This window comes from Periplaneta americana, chromosome 6, assembly GCF_040183065.1.
Source record: "Periplaneta americana isolate PAMFEO1 chromosome 6, P.americana_PAMFEO1_priV1, whole genome shotgun sequence".
NCBI lineage: Eukaryota > Metazoa > Arthropoda > Insecta > Blattodea > Blattidae > Periplaneta > Periplaneta americana.
In genome coordinates, this window is record NC_091122.1 from 34578045 (window position 1) to 34598779 (window position 20735).

At 36.9% G+C, this 20735-nt stretch overlaps 1 protein-coding gene across 1 annotated transcript in view; it reads right to left on the reverse strand.

Moving 5' to 3' along the window:
• The window catches only part of sog (short gastrulation), a 456679-nt gene that overhangs the window by 123554 nt on the left and 312390 nt on the right, over nt 1-20735 (reverse strand). The window lies entirely within an intron of this gene.

Consider the following 20735-nt stretch of genomic DNA (forward strand, 5'->3'; position numbering starts at 1 on the left):
ACAAAAGAAGGAAGAAGCTCCGCTTATAAATTGACCTATTATTACTAGTTTTTGCACAAAGTCCACGAAGTGAGCGTTCATGACGCAGAATATCGACTGTCCCTTTACACACAAGAATTCGCTGCTGCTATTAATATAATATAATATAATATAATATAATATAATATAATATAATATAATATAATATAATATAATATAATATTAGTACATTATGCAACGAGCCTATAATGATAGTAATTAAGACGCAAGTATGATTGTTTATGAAACGAGCGCAAGCTCGTTTCATAATATTCACACGAGCGTCTTAATTACCATTATAGGCAAGTTTCATACGACTTTTTATGCTCGACCATATTTATAACTTGAAATTATTCAGATGTATACATTTTATTTGTATCTGACAAGATCGGAAGTGACCTTGTTCTAGGTCGTGAATTGTAAGATGTGCGCAGACGCGAAAGTATTGATTTTTCCGAGGAACAATAATGTCATTGACATTGATGTAATCCCGTTAAACTTGATATAATCTTGATTATTGAATTCGACACTGAAAAACGAGATGACAAATTGAATTTATTTGAATATTATTTACAATTAACGCTAATTATTATTATAGTAACAGAACATAACCTTCTGCGACAGTATTGGATTTCCAGCCTCCGTGACTTTTCGCTAATTCTCTTTCGATTGCATATCCGAGAATAATCGATACTTGCGGTTTTATAACGGTACAAAGCTGACTTGTCATTGGTTGAACACCTGTAAGCTGAGTTGTCATTGGCTGAACACCTGTACTTTAATGAGTAGGTGTACTTTAATGACATGCATTGAAGGACTGCTACCAGGTGTATAATTACTACATTTCGGCATGGTCAAGCATAAAATATAATATAATATAATATAATATAATATAATATAATATAATATAATATAATATAATATAATATAATATAATATAATACAGGGTGATTCACGAAAATTTACCGCCACTTATGAAGTTTATTTCCGAAGATATTCTGAGCAAAAAATGTCATATAAACATTTGTCATAATCTCAAAACTTTTAGAGCTACACTAATTTGAAGTTGTTTGTAAAATTCCATTGTTCTTTAGTTTTAAGAGTGAAAGAACACTACAGATAAAGAATGAACTATTCAGGAGTATCATTTCTTTAATCAGCTACTATTCTGAAGCTAAAAATGTGTTGTGAGTTCCATAGTTGCTACGTACAGATATATATATATATATATATATATATATATATATATATATATATTCGATTTTTAACTACAAAATTACATTTTTCTTACGCATTATCACAACAATTGTTACAAATCACGCCGCTCTTGTAAATTCTTCAAGATTGTACGTTATGATGCATAATTAAACTGTAAACAATCAAGTTTCTAAAGTCGTATGATTTGTAACAATTTTTGTGACAACTGTGTAAGAATTGTGTAATTTTTAGTCAAAAATTGAAAAACAAAATCTGTACAAAGCAATTAACAACATATTTTTAGCTTCAGAACACCAGATAATTAAAGAAATGGCATTTCTGAATAGTTCGTTCTCTATATTTTGTAATATTTTTTACCCTTAAAACTAAAGAAAAAACGGCATTTTACTAACAACTTCAAATTTGTGTAATTCTGAAAATACTGATATTAGGACAAATGTTTATATGACTTTTTTGCTCTGAATGCCTTCAGAAATAAGCTCCATAAGTAACGGTAAATACTCGTAAATCACTCTGTATATGATATGAAAATAAATTATACGATATGATATAATTATGATATGATATATGATATGATATGATATGATATGATATGATATGATATGATATGATATGATATGATATGATATATGATATATGATATGATATATGATGTGATGTGATATGATGTGATATGACATGATATGATATATAATATGATATATGATATGATATGATATGATTTATGATATCATCAGAGCAGCTGTTTAAAGTGTTGATGAAGATACGTTACTACGTGTTTGGCTTTATTTTTTAGACGCAGGTGATAATGAAAGAGAAATTGTGCTCAAATGAGGAAAAAACGGTACAGCACAGAGATAAACTCTCACAACCTAGGCTTTGTCCACTACAAATACAAATCCGTCAACACCGAGACTTGAACTTGGTCTAAGATCGCAATTCAGTGTTCTGCCAACTGACTTACTAAGGCGGTATAAGTCCTATTAGGTCTCTTATATAACGCCCACGAACAATAAAATATGATGAAGTTGTAATACGGACAGACATGATGATACCATGCAGAACGCCCAATGACATTCGACATAGAAGGTACGTGGCTGGATTTCTCGGCCAGGGTCATGTCTAGTAGCGTATAATCTTTTTTTAAAATAGAAAGGTCAACTAGTGGCTACCTGCCGGGATAAATGAGATAAATTACAAAATTGGTTGCCATCGGCTGTAATGGCGTCTCCTCTGATACCTGATACTGCAGACTCACGTCCCGGATACGCAGGCCGGACACACGAGAGACCGCAGCCTAAATTACAGGAGACACTATCAAAATCTCGCATCTATTTATAGGTGTAATAATTACGAGGGTTGGCCAATATCGCCACATTTGCTTCGAGCTACATCCAAATCCAGGATGAAAAATGCCTTCGTGAAGACTGGCTGGCGACTTCTTATTACTTTACACCACTGAACACCGATATATTTTTGACGTAGGACTAAATCTATCTATGTATGGTGGGGTAACTTGAGAATTGATCTTCATGAAAAAATACAACCTTTCTCACTTTCAGGAACGGGAAAATATGAGAGCAAGGGGAAAATAAAGAACAAGGAGAATACAAAGAAAATAAGCGGAATATAACGAAAACAAGAGGAATATAAAGGAAAAAAGGGGAAGATACTGAGAACAAGAAATAGACCATGAGAACAGGAGAAAGACAATGAGAACAAGGGAAAGACATTCAGAGACAAGCAGAACAAGAGAAAGACAAGCAGAACAAGAGAAGGACAAGCAGAACAAGAGAAGGACAAGCAAAACAAGAGAAGGACAAGCAGAACAAGAGAAGGACAAGCAGAACAAGAGAAGGGCAAGAAGAACAAGAGAAGGGCAAGCAGAACAAGAGAAGGACAAGCATAACAAGAGAAGGACAAGCAGAACAAGAGAAGGGCAAGCAGAACAAGAGAAGGGCAAGCAGAACAAGAGAAGGGCAAGCAGAACAAGAGAAGGGCAAGCATAACAAGAGAAGGACAAGCATAACAAGAGAAGGACAAGCAGAACAAGAGAAGGACAAGCAGAACAAGAGAAGGACAAGCATAACAAGAGAAGGACAAGCAGAACAAGAGAAGGTCAAGCATAACAAGAGAAGGACAAGCAGAACAAGAGAAGGAGAAGCAGAACAAGAGAAGGACAAGCAGAACAAGAGAAGGGCAAGCATAACAAGAGAAGGACAAGCATAACAAGAGAAGGACAAGCATAACAAGAGGAAGACGAGCAGAACAAGATAAAGACGAGCAGAACAAGAGAAGGACAAGCATAACGAGAGGAAGACAAGCCGAACAAGAGAAAGACAAGCAGAACAAGAGAAGGACAAGAAGAACAAGAGAAGGACAAGCAGAACAAGAGAAGGGCAAGCAGAACAAGAGAAGGGCAAGCAGAACAAGAGAAGGGCAAGCAGAACAAGAGAAGGGCAAGCAGAACAAGAGAAGGGCAAGCATAACAAGAGAAGGACAAGCAGAACAAGAGAAGGACAAGAAGAACAAGAGAAGGACAAGCAGAACAAGAGAAGGACAAGCATAACAAGAGAAGGACAAGCATAACAAGAGAAGGACAAGCAGAACAAGAGAAGGTCAAGCAGAACAAGAGAAGGACAAGCAGAACAAGAGAAGGACAAGCAGAACAAGAGAAGGGCAAGCATAACAAGAGAAGGACAAGCATAACAAGAGAAGGACAAGCATAACAAGAGGAAGACGAGCAGAACAAGATAAAGACGAGCAGAACAAGATAAAGACGAGCAGAACAAGAGAAGGACAAGCATAACGAGAGGAAGACAAGCCGAACAAGAGAAAGACAAGCAGAACAAGAGGAAGACAAGCAGAAGAAGAGAGGGACAAGCAGAACAAGGGAAAGATAAGCAGAACAAGAGAAAGATAAGCAGAACAAGAGAAAGATAAGCAGAACAAGAGAAAGATAAGCAGAACAAGAGAAAGATAAGCAGAACAAGAGAAAGACGAGCAGAACAAGAGAAGGACGAGCGGAACAAGAGAAGGGCGAGCGGAACAAGAGAAGTGCAAGCGGAACAAGACAAGGGCAAGCAGAACAAGAGAAAGACAAGCAGAAAAAGAGAAAGACGAGCGGAACAAGAGAAGGACGAGCGGAACAAGAGAAGGACGAGCGGAACAAGAGAAAGACGAGCGGAACAAGAGAAGGACGAGCGGAACAAGAGGAAGACAAGCAGAACAAGAGAAAGATAAGCAGATCAAGAGAAGGACGAACAGAACAAGAGAAGGCCAAGCAGAACAAGAGAAGGACAAGCAGAACAAGAGAAAGACGAGCAGAAGAAGAGAAGGACGAGCAGAACAAGAGAAGGACGAGCGGAACAAGAGGAAGACAAGCAGAACAAGAGAAAGACAAGCAGAACAAGAGAAAGACAAGCAGAACAAGAGAACAATAAGCAGAACAAGAGAACAATAAGCAGAACAAGAGAAGGGTAAGCAGAACAAGAGAAGGGCAAGCAGAACAAGAGAAGGACGAGCAGAACAAGAGAAAGACGAGCAGAACAAGAGAAAGACAAGCAGAACAAGAGAAAGACAAGCAGAACAAGGAAAATACAAGCAGAACAAGAGGAACTGAAGGAGAACGAGTGAATCCAAGTAGAACGAGGGAATCCAACGAGAACGAGGGAAATATAAGGAGAACCAGGGGAATCCAAGGACAACTAGGGGAATCGAAGGAGAGCGAGGGGAATCGAAGGAGAGCGAGGGGAATCCAAGGAGAGCGGGATGAATCCAAGGAGAGCAAGGGGAATCGAAGGAGAGCGAGGGGAATCCAAGGAGAGCGAGGAGAATCCAAGGAGAGCGAGGAGAATCCAAGGAGAGCGAGGGGAATCCAAGGAGAGCGAGGGGAATCCAAGGAGAGCGAGGGGAATCGAAGGAGAGCGAGGGGAATCGAAGGAGAGCGAGGGGAATCCAAGGAGAGCGAGGGGAATCCAAGGAGATCGAGGGGAATCCAAGGAGATCGAGGGGAATCCAAGGAGAAGAAGGAGAATCTAAAGACAACAAGGAGAATGTAAGGAGAAAGTGAATCCAAGGACATGGGGAATCCAAGGAGAATAACGGGTATCCAAGGAGAATAACGGGTATCCAAGGAGAACAAGGGGAATACAATGAATGGAAAAGTATATAAGGAGTACAAAAGGAAAGCAAGGAGAAAAATGAGAAAGATAACGAGGGTAATAGAAGGGGGAACAAAAGGAATGCAAGGAGTACAAGAGGAAGACAAGCTATGCGCCTGTCGATAGGTGATCACATACACACGCTGTTCTACGTTAAGTTATACAAAAAAGTGAAGCTATAAACCTGCAGATTTTTTATTGCATGTTACTAGAAAACAACGTGAGTTTCTGCCAACTTTTCTGGGCCTTAAGCAAACTTGAAGTTCGTCTATATAATTATTATAAGACATTAGTGTCCTTGAGGTTTTTAAATATGTGATGTTGCGGCGCACATTTGGGCAGAATAATCGGACTTCCAGCTGGAATTTTTTGTTTCAAGTGACTACGGCGAGACGCGGTATCATGTATGCAAGTTGGTCGAAGAATTGCTTCGCGAAAGAGACGCCGCTGTTGATCAAATGGTTAAAACATCACATAAAATCAGGTTCCGCAACTTGCTCAACATGTATGCGGTTTTTAGAATACTTCCCATACTTTCCTGAAGGTGACGCTTAATAACTATCGAGGTATTTCATAACCTTTAGCCTCTTGTAAAGTCCTGGCTCCAGTTTTCCTAGTCGGTGTAACACGATCAAGGTCTCTAGTAAACAATGTTATTTGGTACTTTTATAACCTGGGAAAATACGTTTGAGAAAGTAGGAAATACTGCGAAAGAAGTTGGCTTTCTGCATACATACCACTCACCAGAGGCGGCCCGTGCTACAGCACAGTGATAATTTTTGCTCAAATTATGTATTTGTAATACCATAGTATCTGAGCTGTCATTTAACAATTTCTCTTGGTTATATTCATTACGCATTATCGAGTGTTTAGTCTTCGCTCTTCGCTCTTTGGTGCCTCAGGGGGTTCGTTGTGCTATTCTGAAGTTCATATGAGAATGTAGACATTTATGCTCATGTGCGAAGCTTAAATCTCTACTCTGATTGGCTATTTTTACGCGGGAAAGTGCTGTAGTCAGCTTCAGCACAACACAGCTTGGAGATTGAAAAATAAAGCGTAACAAAAGAATGCTTGTTTGTGGAAGAACTCGGAACTATTTACAATGTATTTGGAATTCAAATATCAGACTGCTGCTGCCATCTACCTGTAGGAAGTATGTGACTGTATAATTCAGGAAGCTACTCAACGTTTCCAGTCTTTAAGCTACCTAGACGTAACAAAATTGTAAAACAGCAAAATTTTTTAGAATTTTTCTATAATTTTCGTGAACGCGAACTTGAAGTTGCTGTCAACAGCTATACTATACTGAAAAAAAGAGTGTTAAATGCACAACTTGGAGTTCTATACGGAAAACCCGACTTCCAAAATATAGATGACTGTTCAATTGTTACAATACATAGTCTCCAACAATTTACAGGATCCATTCCGTGAAGTACCGAAGTTGCTAAATATTTTGGTTACAACACCAATGGCCACTGCTGAGCCAGAAAGATGTTTTTCTTGCTTGAAACGCATTAAAACGGTTTTTAAGGAACACTATGTCCCAGGATCGTCTCATTGCTCTTGCAATACTGTCAATAGAAAATAATATGATGTCCAAGACGGAGGGGTTTACACCAGGGTAATTGACAAGTTCTACACTAGGAAGGAACGTCGTATAGACTTCATACTAGGCGAGTCTCAAATTAAGATAAATGCATATAAGTGTATACAGTAGGCCGATATAGAGATTGTAGCACACTCATTATTTTGACCACCAGCCGCTACTGCCACTCACCATGTCTCTGTTATCATCAGGCTAATGGTAATGACAAAAATAATAACTACCATCATCGCAGTGCACACCATCAAGATGTGTTTCAGGATTTATCCATACGACCAATTTTGTTTAATCTTCTACGGAGACCTTGCAAACAACATTCGACTGTAGCAGGCTCCTCGGTTATTGGGTAACAAAAAACAAAGAAACCCATTGACAGAACTTCTGCTCAATGTTACAGCGTAGTACTTAGACCAATTCCATAAAGGTACAGACTCCAGATGAACATGCCAAATGTGGCACTAACAACATCAGCAGTAACCTGGGTGATATTCTATCATTACCAGGGTTGGGACTTTACGGGTAAAAAAGGTTATTTACATTACAGTAAAATACGTGTAAATAATGCGTAATTAACGTAATCAATCTAAAATACGTAAAGAAACCTCCAAGAACTTTTATTTTTACTCTTTTTTTGTTCAGTTAGTGATAAATATTTACCGTTTGAATTGCCAACAAACTTAGTTTATATATGTTAAAAAAAATGGAGACCTTAAGAAGATTTTGCAGTACATACCAAATTAAGTGAAAGGTTTAGGCCTATACACAGAATTGTACACAAGGCCTACAACCATCAAAAGATAGTAATGCCAGTGGAAGCGAAGATTGAACAAATAAATTTATTAATGTTCTGACATACAAAAAGTCTATTCTGCATGCTTCCCAACTCTTTGATGTTTAGGTCATTTACCACATAATATTTGAAAAATTATTACATTTAATGGGCTATTATGTTAAAATCATAATAATTACCTTAAACTGTTATACCAAAAAAGGCCTTTACCACTAGAATCGTTTATTTTTAAAACCGCACAAGTGACAAAAACAAAACTTTCGGAAGAACAATAAAAACTGTCAAGTTTAATAAATGTTATTTCAATTGTCAAAATTTATTTAACAGGTGATATTAGCTGCTAAATGTTAGGTTTATTCACTATTAGTTGCGTTTTATAATATAGGCCTATATAAAGGCTCCCAAAAAATAAATTAGTTGGGATGTTGTGGTGTTCTTCCAACAAGCAAACTTAAATTGTGAAAGAAATGCATTACGATGAATGGACGTCACATTAAGCATCTCCTATGAACAAGTCTTCAGATCTCAGAAAATATGTGTCGTAGGACCCATGTTTATTAGATAGTTTTCTTGTTTTGAAGCATACCATCACCTCCTAAAATATTGGCTACTCTGCATACTTATACAAGTAAATACACGCGCCGGCCACGTGTTGAACGCTCTAGCTTCGATTAGAAGTGCAAGTGGAGTGGATAGTGCAGATTGCAACATTTGATTTAATTACATTCTTTAAAGATCCTCAGTAATCCGGCACTCTCGCTAATCCGAAACCCCTCTTTGAGAGAAATGGCCGGATTAGCAAGAGTCTAGTGTATTTTTATAGCCTGTTTCGACCTTAAAAATCTAATTTCAACTGCCTCTATTCGCATTTCATCCCTACTTGTTAACGTCAAGCATTCAGATCTATCGAGTAATGAAGGAATTGTTAAAACTTTATTAATCTCTAAACATTATCAGTTACTTTCAGTATTCGCGTTTGTTTGTTTGTTTCTTTCTTTGTAAACTTTTTAATTGAGCTCTTTCACTTGTCCTACTATTTCAACTTGTTGCAAACATTTCCATTAGACATTGCAATAATATTTTGATCTCTTTGTTGCTAAGTTCTGGATCCGAACAAATGAACACAGCTATCATAACAGACAAGAGGAAAATTTGTAAACTTCCTCCGTCACTTCAAGAACGACAGTAAGTGTGAATAAAAATAATTCATGTCAAAGTTGAACTCTTCGATGCAATATTATATTTTTCTTAAGGGGAGTTCCTACTTATCGCATGCAAAATAATAGTCTATCTTCAAGTAATCATAAGGTCTTTTTTCCTCCGGCCTCACAACTAACACTCTATATGGATTTCTGGATTCGCCCATACGTACTACATGCCCTGCCCATCTGGATTTAATGTTCCTAATTATGTCAGGTGAAGAATACAATGCGTGCAGTTCTGTGTTGTGTAACTTTCTCCATTCTCCTGTAACTCCATCCCTCTTAGCCCCAAATATTTTCCTAAGCACCTTATTCTCAAACACCCTTAATCTCTGTTCCTCTCTCAGAGTGAGAGTCCAAGTTTCACAACCATACAGAACAACCGGTAATATAACTGTTTTATAAATTCTGACTTTCAGATTTTTCGACAGCAGATTGGATGATAAAAGTTTCTCAACCGAATAATAACAGGCATTTCCCATATTTATTCTGTGTTTAATTTCCTCCCGAGTATCATTTATATTTGTTACTGTTGCTCCCATATATTTGAACTTCTCCACCTCTTCAAAAGATAAATTTCCATTTCATACAATTGACTTATTCAGCCTCTTCGAAGGATAGATCTCCATTTTTTATAGTTCCATTTCGTAGAATATTCTGGTCACGAGACATAATCATATACTTTGTCTTTTCGGGATTTACTTCCAAACCTATCTCTTTACTTGCTTCCAGTAAAATTCCCGTGTTTTCCCTAATCGTTTGTGGATTTTCTCCTAACATATTCACATCATCCGCATAGACAAGAAGCTGATGTAACCCGTTCAATTCCAAACCCTCTCTGTTATCCTGGACTTTCCTAATGGCATACTCTAGAGCAAAGTTAAAAAGTAAAGGTGATAGTGCATCTCCTTGCTTTAGCCCACATTGAATTGGAAACTCATCTGACAGAAACTGACCTATACGAACTCTGCTGTACGTTTCACTGAGACACATCTTAATTAATCGAACTAGCTTCTTGGGAATACCAAATTCAATAAGAATATCATATAAAACTTCTCTCTTAACCGAGTCATATGCCTTTTTTTTACTCTAGAATAACCATTCTTTTTGTACAGGGGCATCACTTTATTTTTACCAACATTTTTATCATTAACCTGGCTGTACTCGGAAAAACTGTTACCCCCCTTCCATTACAGGAGTTTGGAGTTGCTAGTGGGATATGTAAACAAATAATTTTACTAGCTATAGGAGGAGAGAAAACTAGTGTATCCATTTATGTTACAGGGAAATACAGTATTACGGTTTCCAGTTTGATCATTACTTTTACAGTATTTTATAAAAAAACAGTAGTATAGTAACAATTTTTTTTGACAAACTCAACTCTTCAGGCGGTTATATTCATTATGTAATGTCTACTTTATTCAGAATATTACTAACCTAATTTATTCCTGAGAATTTTGTGAGCATTTCCGTAAGAAACCCCAATGTCTACAGCTAACTTCTTGATCGACTTATTAGGACCTCGCTGCATCCTTTCTCTATCATCTTCTACAGCATCTTCTGTTACCTTTGTTGGCCATATTACAATTTTCTTCCTTTCTGTACACTCTGTTGCTCTAAATTTATCTACCAGATTAATGACATTTCCACGAAAATATTCCGTAATGATATAATCAGGAAATTGTGAAAAAAAAAACTGTTTTCACATTCGGTTATATTGTAATTCCAGTTTCCATCATTGTCCTTCATACCTATAAACAGTATAAAAAAAAAAACTCGCACCGCACAATATTATAGGGTACCGTAACTTTCGGTAACTCTAATCTTCACTTGTACTCAGTCCACACAGATAAATACAGTTATGCTACGCACGATACCTGTGTGAAAATAAACTTCAATAAAATAAGCTCTTTCTTCTATAGGAAATGCAAAATATTTCTGAAACACACTGTACTCTGTAGGCCCTACTGTTTATTTTACTGCTAGCAACAGCGGCCGTAAGTTTGTGTGACTGACGTTATCAAGGACATTAGTGAAAGGGGTGGGCGTCAAGTACATTTAGAAACGCAGGTACAATAAAAATTGAAGTAAAAATAAAATGATGTCCCTGTATTTCAAAGCTTAAAGTGTATACACATATCACTAAAATAAAAAGAAAGATCTATGATAAATAGTATTATACTTATGACTACTTGAAGATATGCTATTTTTGCCATTATTCTACATGTGGTAACAAGGAACTGCCCTCAATCTACTCGATGCAGGAAGCCGTGCAATGGAATCCTGCGCAGCAATCCAAGAGCGATGCTGTGCTTGTGAATCACCGGGTGATAAACTGGCGCAGTACACGCCGGGACGACCTTGCCGCTACGCCGCCAGGCGACCTGCCGCGGCGCATTCCTCTCGTACGCAATGTGCGAACCGCACGCACTGTACGCAGCGTCCTCGCTACAAAGTCAGAGTCATTACTTCACGAAGTCACCAAGCATTCCTCAGCGAGTATTTGGAACAGCGTCCTACCGCCATTTTGCGTGGGGATGACGTTGAACATGAATAGTTTCCTCGACGCCCATTACTAGCATGTATTCGCCACGACTGAGTGGTTTTACGTAGAGGCTCAGGGATCGAGACCGGGATTTTCCATTCAATGCAAATAAATTTCAACAGTGACATTCGTGGCGGACAAGGTTTTTCTCAGGATTCTCCCGTTTCCCTATGATATGAACTAACATAATTGCCGTCGATCTCCATTCCATTCTCGTATTCATAGCACTTCTGCGATTACCGGTTGGCGACATGGGGGGACCGGGCTAGCAATACAGGGTGGAAGGTAACCTTTTACAATCCTTCACACCCATAACAGATCATATCGTCGCCTGAATGCAAGAACTAGGTAACTTGATTTTTCATATTTTGTGACATCGCCTATTTACTTATTTATTGCACTAAGGAATATGTCTCGTTTTCTTTTACCTATTTGTTATATTGGAAAATAGATGTCGCTGTTATCGTTCGATCAATTACCTAGATCCTGGATTACATTTTGTGCGATTTTTGCTATGCTATAAAAGAGGTACCTAGAAAACGCAAGTTTCGAGTTACCTAGTTTTTGCATTCAGGCGACGATATCATTTGGGAACTTTTTGTCAAGTAATATTTTTTCATACGACCAATAGTTTTTGTAATACTTCCATAAAATCTGTTGAGAATGCAGTCAAATCAAAATTTATGTAATCGTAACATGTTAATTACATGAACTATGTTATTCGTAATAGTATAGTTTCAGCACTAAATTTAGTACCAACAAACACGTAGTTTCACTTACATTTTAAGGCAATTAATAATACAGTAGAATGAATGTCCAGATACTCACGACTAGAAAACTGTGGCATCTCGTTGTGTTTCAACTGCTTCGAATTGCATGTAGCCTGCAACTAATGACGAAGTGAATGTAAGCGTATCGTTCGCTCCGTAGACCTAGCTCGGCCACATGGTTTGCGTACGTCAGAAACAGTGTTGCCAGCGTGTCACTGCCCTGTTCCCATGCAATGTGTACACGACTATTAACGCGATTTATTCAAAATCTGTGTTATTGTCCATGCAAATACTACTGTAACATGGCCATACATAGCTTACTCTATCATCCTACATAAGATGAAATCCAATTTTGAGCAGTTTCATGAAAAACTTAATCATAATATCAAGTTACAAAGGATAATTTTTGTCGAAAACCGCCCTTCTGAGAACAAAATAATATTAGACTTTCTTGTTTGTCATAATTCGAGATATATCCCAAAAGGATTGTAAAAGGTTACCTTCCACCCTGTATATGGAGTTGTCAGTATGAAATTTGGTAAGGGGCGAATCTTAGCACAAGCAACTGGTATTGTATTGTATTTTCAGTAAGTCGATAACAATGATACATTGTTTTAGACATCGTCAATGAATAATCGAACCAGAACGGTATACTAATATTCAGGTACTCTTGTATATCATAAAAAGGATTTACAAGTAGGCCTTACCAGTCATATAAACAGGCTTGAAACCTTTCCGGTTTATTTGATGTGCTCTTTTTGGCAATTTGTTAAATAAGCCACATTACAATACCATTTATTTGATTTAACCAAACTAACTTTGGCCTTATTCAATATATAATTACCTACTTCTTGAAGAAGTATGAGTAAGGATGCGCCTATCCGGGTTTAGCATAATATTTCACTATGATGGTCCCAGCGATAATAATAATAATAATAATAATAATAATAATAATAATAATAAAATAATAAATTATTATTTTCATTATTATTATTATTATTATTATTATTATTATTATTATTATTATTATTGACCGGATTTTTATGTTTTTAAGGGGAGGCAGAGGTGAAATTTTGAACAAAAACTGAAGAAAAAATGAAAATGTTTTTTTTCCATTTTTATTATCTTTATTTTCATATTCCGATGTTAGTTTTTGATTTTGTGCCCTTTAAAAGTATGAAATTAAAACCAAGATAACTGTATTACTATATTATTCCCATAATAAACTAATACTTATCATTATTTATATATCTTCTCTGAACATATAAATAAAAAGAAATATTGAAAATTTCTTACAATATGGTGCATGGAACATTTTATATCAAACGATATAAAGTTTTATAAAATTATTAATATTTACAGAACTATTGTACTTAGAAAGTTGAAACTTGGTATGTCCACTACTAATAACATACTTAGTATCCATGATCAATTTCAAACAAATCGGATAAATTTTGTGGATTTAGGTTTTTGGAATATGTGAAATAGGTTTTCTAGGTTTTATGTCCAACTTGTCAAAGGACATGTAAAAACTGCCCAATCGTTAAAAATGTATCCTTACAGTTATTCTTAAAAAATAAATACATATTTATTACGACAGCATGGACCACGAAACTGATCTTCTCAAGAACCAAACTACGTATTTATCAAAATTTATAACATTCGAAATTGTTGCTCCTTCCCCTTTAACATTATGTGTAGTTTGAATAATTCGTTTGTAACAATTAACATTTTATCTAATATAAATTTGCTTTGATATAACTACACAAATTTCAATTTTCAATAGATAAAAGGTACACTACACACACAACTTTTGAATTAAATGTGTTCAAACTTGATCAAAAATTATTTTTAAAACAATCAAACAAAACAACATTATGTGCTGGTACTGTTCCTGGTTGCAATATATGACCAAATACTTTTCAAGATTCTCGACTGAGAAGTTTTTTCTATCGTCTCTCAAAATACATTTGAAGGACGAAAAGGTTCTTTTGACAGCACATGACGTCATAGGTGCAAATTTAATCGTTGATACTGCAGCAGGTACCCAAGGTAACTGATAATTGAAGCTTCCCCTCTGGAGAATGGAGCACACATTTTTAATTTTTTCAAATCCTGGATTTCTCTGCAATACTTTCTTCAGTTTTAATGTAACGGTTTCACCCACTTGTAGAAACGAGTCAATAACACCAACTGCATATTCCAGTTGTAGCGATGAAGACTCCAAGTACTCTATATATTTTGGAAGGTCACTAAAATGTGCCTTGAGGAAAGCAAGGGAGCCATAGATGTTGTGACTGCTAAACACAGATTTCGCCTTAGGGACTGAGGCAGCCTCCTCCACGTCGAGTCTCTCTCTCTCTCTCTCTCTCTCTCTCTCTCTCTCTCTCTCTCTCTCTCTCTCTCGAAATGTATTGATATTTCTCTCAAAATAAAAAAAAAATCACTATATAACGCAGTAAATACAGGATAATGCTTATCAATAATGTTTTAGATTTTTTTAAGGTACTAAGGTCGAATTTAGGTTTTTTTTTTTAGGTTCAATAGAACTCACATATACGACTCCTACGATCATGATTCGGAAAAGTATTGAAGGAATTAGGAGTTCAGAAGCAAGGAAAAAAGTAGCTAAAAACCTACAATTCCGGTCTCTAATAATAATAATAATAATAATAATAATAATAATAATAATAAACAGCTTCAGATACTTGGGATGTACTATAAGCAGTAACATGAAGTGCTGCCAGGAAGTCAAAAGGAGAATAGCAATAGCAAAGAAAGCTTTTAATAGAAAAAGGACCTATGAATAAAGAATTAAGGAAAAAACTAGTGAAGTGCTTTGTGTGGAGTGTGGCATTGTACAGGACAGAAATATGTACATCACGACGAAGTGAAGAGAAGCGAATAGAAGCATTTGAAATGTGAATATGAAGGAGAATGGAGCGTGTGAAATGGACAGACAGAATAAGAAACGGAGCTGTGTTGGAAAGAGTGGATGAAGAAAGAATGATGCTGAAACTGATTAGGAAGAGGAAAAGGAATCGGTTGGGTCACTGGTTGAGAAGAAACTGCCTACTGAAGGAATGGTGAACGGGAGAAGATCTCGTATCAGATGATGGACGACATAAAGATATATGAAGCATATGAGCGGAGATGAAGAGGAAGGGAGAAAATAGAAAGACTGAAGAATGCTGGGTTTGCAGTGAAAGACCTGCCCTTGGGCAGATCACTATGAATGAATGAACAACAATAACAATACAGTTCAGGACAAAACTATGTAGGCCTATTTAATGTGTAACAATCCCAAACACATGAAGTTTACATTCCGGGTACAGAACTAAAGCCTATTATCTGCAAACTCTTACATTTACGTTCCTCTCTCACTAAGATTTCATGCTAGCATACCATCACAACCAAGAATGGATCTAATATGTTGGACCTTCGATCTATCGATGGCTCAGAACCAGACTGTTCCAAGTCCATTTTATTATTTTTCTTTTCAAAAGAGCTATTTTAAGCTTCTGACATTCAAAGCTTCATGAAACAATTTGGAATAGCTTCATAGCAACCTTATGGAGAGGAATATTTACAATTTTGTTCGATTCATATATGCTGACAAGAACTGGAACACAATGAAACACAGATTTCTTTCTTTAAAAAAGTTGGACTTAGAGAACAGTCTGGTTCTCAGCCATCGCTATATTGAAAGTTGCTACAAGCCAACAGAAACTTTTACTAAACAGTTACGGGTGCTATTCATAGATATTTCGCTAGCCCGCGCTACGAGCGTGCTAAACTAGCCCCGGCTACGACTGATTACTTGTAAGGGATTCATATCATATCATATCATATCATATCATATCATATCATATCATATCATATCATATCATATATCACATATCTCATATCATATCATATCATATCATATCATATCATATCATATCATATCGCTAACACTGGTTTATGAATACGAAAAACGTTAGTTCGTTGATCATCCACCGGAAGCCCGCGCTAAGAATGTCTATGATTACGGCCCTTAGTGTTTTGTGGAACGTGCTCAAGCTATTGATGTTTTAGTTACATAGTTTAATAAAATGCTCGAAGCCTGAAAATGAGAGGAAATTTACGAAGGCAGCAAAAGTCGTCCTATCGAATGTCACTTATTTCATGTTAATATTTAGACTCTAGTTTCAGTGCAAGAGCATTGGACCCCTCGTCTTTATTTTTAGCAGGCTTTGGAACAATTCTTTATGCCCACTACACACAGAGTTCATTCTCGCGCGATTGACAACTCCACCTGGTGCAATGTGGCTTGCCAGCAATGCAGCAGGAGCACTTTGGAGATGCTATCTGCATAGAGCACATGCGAGGAACTTCCAGTTCCACGTATATAATTTCATGTATAATGCTACTCCACAGTGGCTTGGAAGATGACCCAGGTTTTATTTCCGGGGTAGGAAATGAATAGCTCAGCTACCAACTTAGGCCAAGCAAACATTCTCATGGGAGCAGATAAAAAAGTTATTTTTTTTTCTTCCGCCATGTTAATAATGTCAAAACAAGTGCTTATACAAATTTTGGCCTCTCCACTGCAATTAAAAGGACGTCCAGAAAGTGATTTTCCCTGAGGTCGTTTACAGAAAAAAAACACAATTTCATGAAAACAAAACTGAGGAGTAGATATGGAAAACAGTATAAGTGCCTCCGAGGTCAAATTCTGTTTTTGTCATGGAATGTCATCCAAACATCCTTCCATATACTCAAACGGGTGCATTCTAGATGGCACTCGATGTAAGTTCCGTAGTATAGTCCTGTTGAACGATATAACTACCACAAAAATTACAGTTCCTAAGGAAAGAGTAAAAGGTATTACTTACTGATAAAATAAGAAGCCTACAAAATTATGTAGTCTCCCGATCATTTCAGCAAGATCTCTTAGCAGGATAAAATGATTTTACCTCTACATTTGAAGCTTTACATGCAGCAGCTATACCAAGATGCTATGTCTGTTGTTCGAAAGCATAGCAAACCTGTTTTTTTTTTTTAACTTTCACCTACAATCCACAATGACCTGAAATAGCTACTGCCTCATATGAAAAGCCTACTGATCGTCCTGACATGGTTACTTGCGTTTTCGCGTTGAAACTCAAAAACTGAAGGTGGACAGGTTCAAGAAAAAATATTTGGCATAAAAGAACCATTCAAAGGGAGTCTGTTTCATTACTACGGAAGCAAATAACTTTCAAAATGTCTGGTATTCTTCAATGAAAATAAATCTGAAAAATTTTTATTTGAACGTCTAATGAACTTAGTTTGGAGCATTTGCTGCACAGGCCACTAGTTACAGTATATTTTTCCTCTTGTCACATATTTTCCCGATTTTTAGCACATAAAAAATAAAATATTTTAGCATCTAATCCGAGCCCTAGGGATGAAACTATTAATTAATTTAATCTGACAGGATTAAGGCCATAAGGCCTTCTCTTCCACCCTACCAGATAGCACATATAAATACAAAAAAGAAATACAAACACTGGTGAAAATAATACAAATTAAATTAAAGCCCTATAGAGGGTCAACAGGGTCAAAAGAACACTATAGAGCTCTCGAGCTAATACAAGAAAAAAATAAAGAAAAACAGAGATATCAATGATGATAGTGATAACTGGTAATAATAATAATAATAATAATAATAATAATAATAATAATAATAATAATAAATACATTACATATTAATTGTCAATTTTACAACAGCACAGTTACAATATTTACTATGTGTCATGGATTAAGCCGAAGTTGCGCAACCTGATAGGTATTCAACAAGCAATTCCATGAACTAGGATATGATCTTCAATTTAAATTTGAATTTTGATATTGTCCGACAGTCTGGTCAGGGAAAGAATTCCAGAAGCGTGGAATCGATATGCTGAAAGATGATGAGTAGAAGGATGTTCTGTGCAGAGGAATAGAGAGAAGGTATAGATCTCGCAAGTACGGATTACCGACGGAAGGAATGCGAATCAAACACTGCGATAAGGAAGAGCGGGCGAGAGGAAAGGTCACGAGATAACTTGAATGATATTCAAGAGTACAGTCGGAAGAGAAATGACATCGATAGAATCAGTCTTGCGTTGTGATAGTTACATTACGACTTTAGTTTGTTCCATTGCATGTGTCTTGTATCGCACGGTATTATTATTTCATTCGTAAACATATGTTGCGCGTTTAATTAGCTTCGAATTTTTCTCTTGCTACGTTCTTTATTCCCACAGCGAAGTCCTCATCTGATGATCTTCTTGGAAGAGACAGTACTTCCATCGGCTCGCACCTCTCCCTCACTCGGCGTGTGTACATACACACGTCAAAACAGACAGCAACGCCACCATTGGTTTTCGGTAATCGTTTCTTGCGCGAGCTATATATGTTCCGGGTTCGAGGTAGTGAAAGGTAAACAAAACGAGATACTGCTGATGTTTACTATATGGTGATAGCAGTGTTGGTAGTGATGTTACAGTCGCTCCTAGCAATAGAGTTGTTTACATGCTTTTGATAGTAGTGATGGAAGTGTCATGAGCTGATAAGTGCTAACAATATACCGGTACACGCATGGCTATGCATGACCTTTACATTGTAAAAGTACGCCCAAATGACGGAGGTATAATTTGAGGCAAGGACACACGCTGGCTCTCGCACGCCGAGGTGTTGGAGCACCCTGCTATAGACAGACAGTCAATGACTCTGTGTTGCAACGGTGTCACACCCAAAGCTTAATAATGCCTCTCTCAGTAATGCCCGCTTCCTGGAGAACCCGCGCGGGGTCAGGACGGGCTTTCGCAACCCGTGCACATTGTTCCGTAAACCTACTTCAGGGGAGCGATTCGGGGAACGGCCCACGACTCCGCAAGTTCAAGCCCTCTTGTCGTTCATTCTTAGGCGCGTCCGAGTAAGTTGGCGCCGTTCCTTCGCCTCTACTTGAATGCGAATAAATTATTGGGTTCAGTTTCAATTTCAAGGCCTGCGAAGATCACGAAGAACGGATAATGTGTCTTGTTGGGGAGAGCCTGCAAAGATGAAGTGGAAAGTACAAAAAGAAAGTTATAGATTAATACAATACAAAAATACAAATGGCTTTTAAGGAACCCGCAGGTTCATTGCCGCCCTCACATAAGCCCGCCATCGGTCCTTATTCTGTGCGAGATTAATCCAGTCTCTATCATCATATCCCACCTCCCTCAAATCCATTTTAATATTATCCTCCCATCTACGTCTCGGCCTCCCCAAAGGTCTTTTTCCCTCCGATTTCCCAACTAACACTCTATATGCACTTCTGGATTCGCCCATACGTGCTACATGCCCTGCCCATCTCATACGTCGGGATTTAATGTTCCTAATTATGTCAGGTGAAGAAATGATGAAGATGAAACCGATGAGAAAATGAAGATGTCGTAAGTGAAGATAAATGCGACATAGGTGATGAAGATGAAGATGACGACGTACGTGATGCAGATTAGTCCACTATTTTCTATATTAATGTTATTTAAGGTAACGTACCCAAATAAGAGACACTTTTTTTTAACTACTTATAAATGAGGATGGAAATAGACATTTTTAATCTGAATGAGTGGAATACATACAGCATTTTGACTATTTTTAAAACTGACAATGCAAATTTTAGTTATTATTATTATGATTATTATTATTATTATTATTATTATTATTATTATTATTATTATTATTATTAATTAAAATTCTAAAGAAAGTAAAATTGGGAAATAATGATATTTTGGGAAAGCGTTTCTAAATAAGAGATACGTGTGTTATTTTACTTCATTTTTGAAGATGGACAAAAATTAATATCATTTGGCTTATATTTGCTATGTAGGCCTACTTTTTATGCTGTCTCGTATAAAAATTAAAAGCGGTTTATTAGTAAGACAGTAGGATATAAATCAGCTGCAATGATTTCGTAAAGGAACAGCAACTCTGTGTGAGAGATCCAAGATACTCGTAAAAGAATTAGCGTTACAAATGAGAGATGCAAGATACTCGTAACAGAACGTTACAAATGAGAGATGCAAGAAACTCGTAAAAGAATCAGCGTTATAAATGAGAGATGCAAGATACGCGTAAAAGAATCAGCGTTATAAATGAGAGATGCAAGATACTCGTAAAAGAATCAGCGTTACAAATGAGAGATGCAAGATACTCGTACAAGAATCAGCGTTGCAAATGAGACAAGCAAGATGCTCGTAAAAGAATCAGCGTTACAAATGAAACACGCAAAATACTCGTAAAAGAATCAGCGGTACAAATGAGAAATGCAAAATAGTCGTACAAGAATCAGCGTTACAAATGAGACATGCAAGATACTCGTAAAAGAATCAGCGTTACAAATGAGACATGCAAGATACTCGTAAAAGAATCAG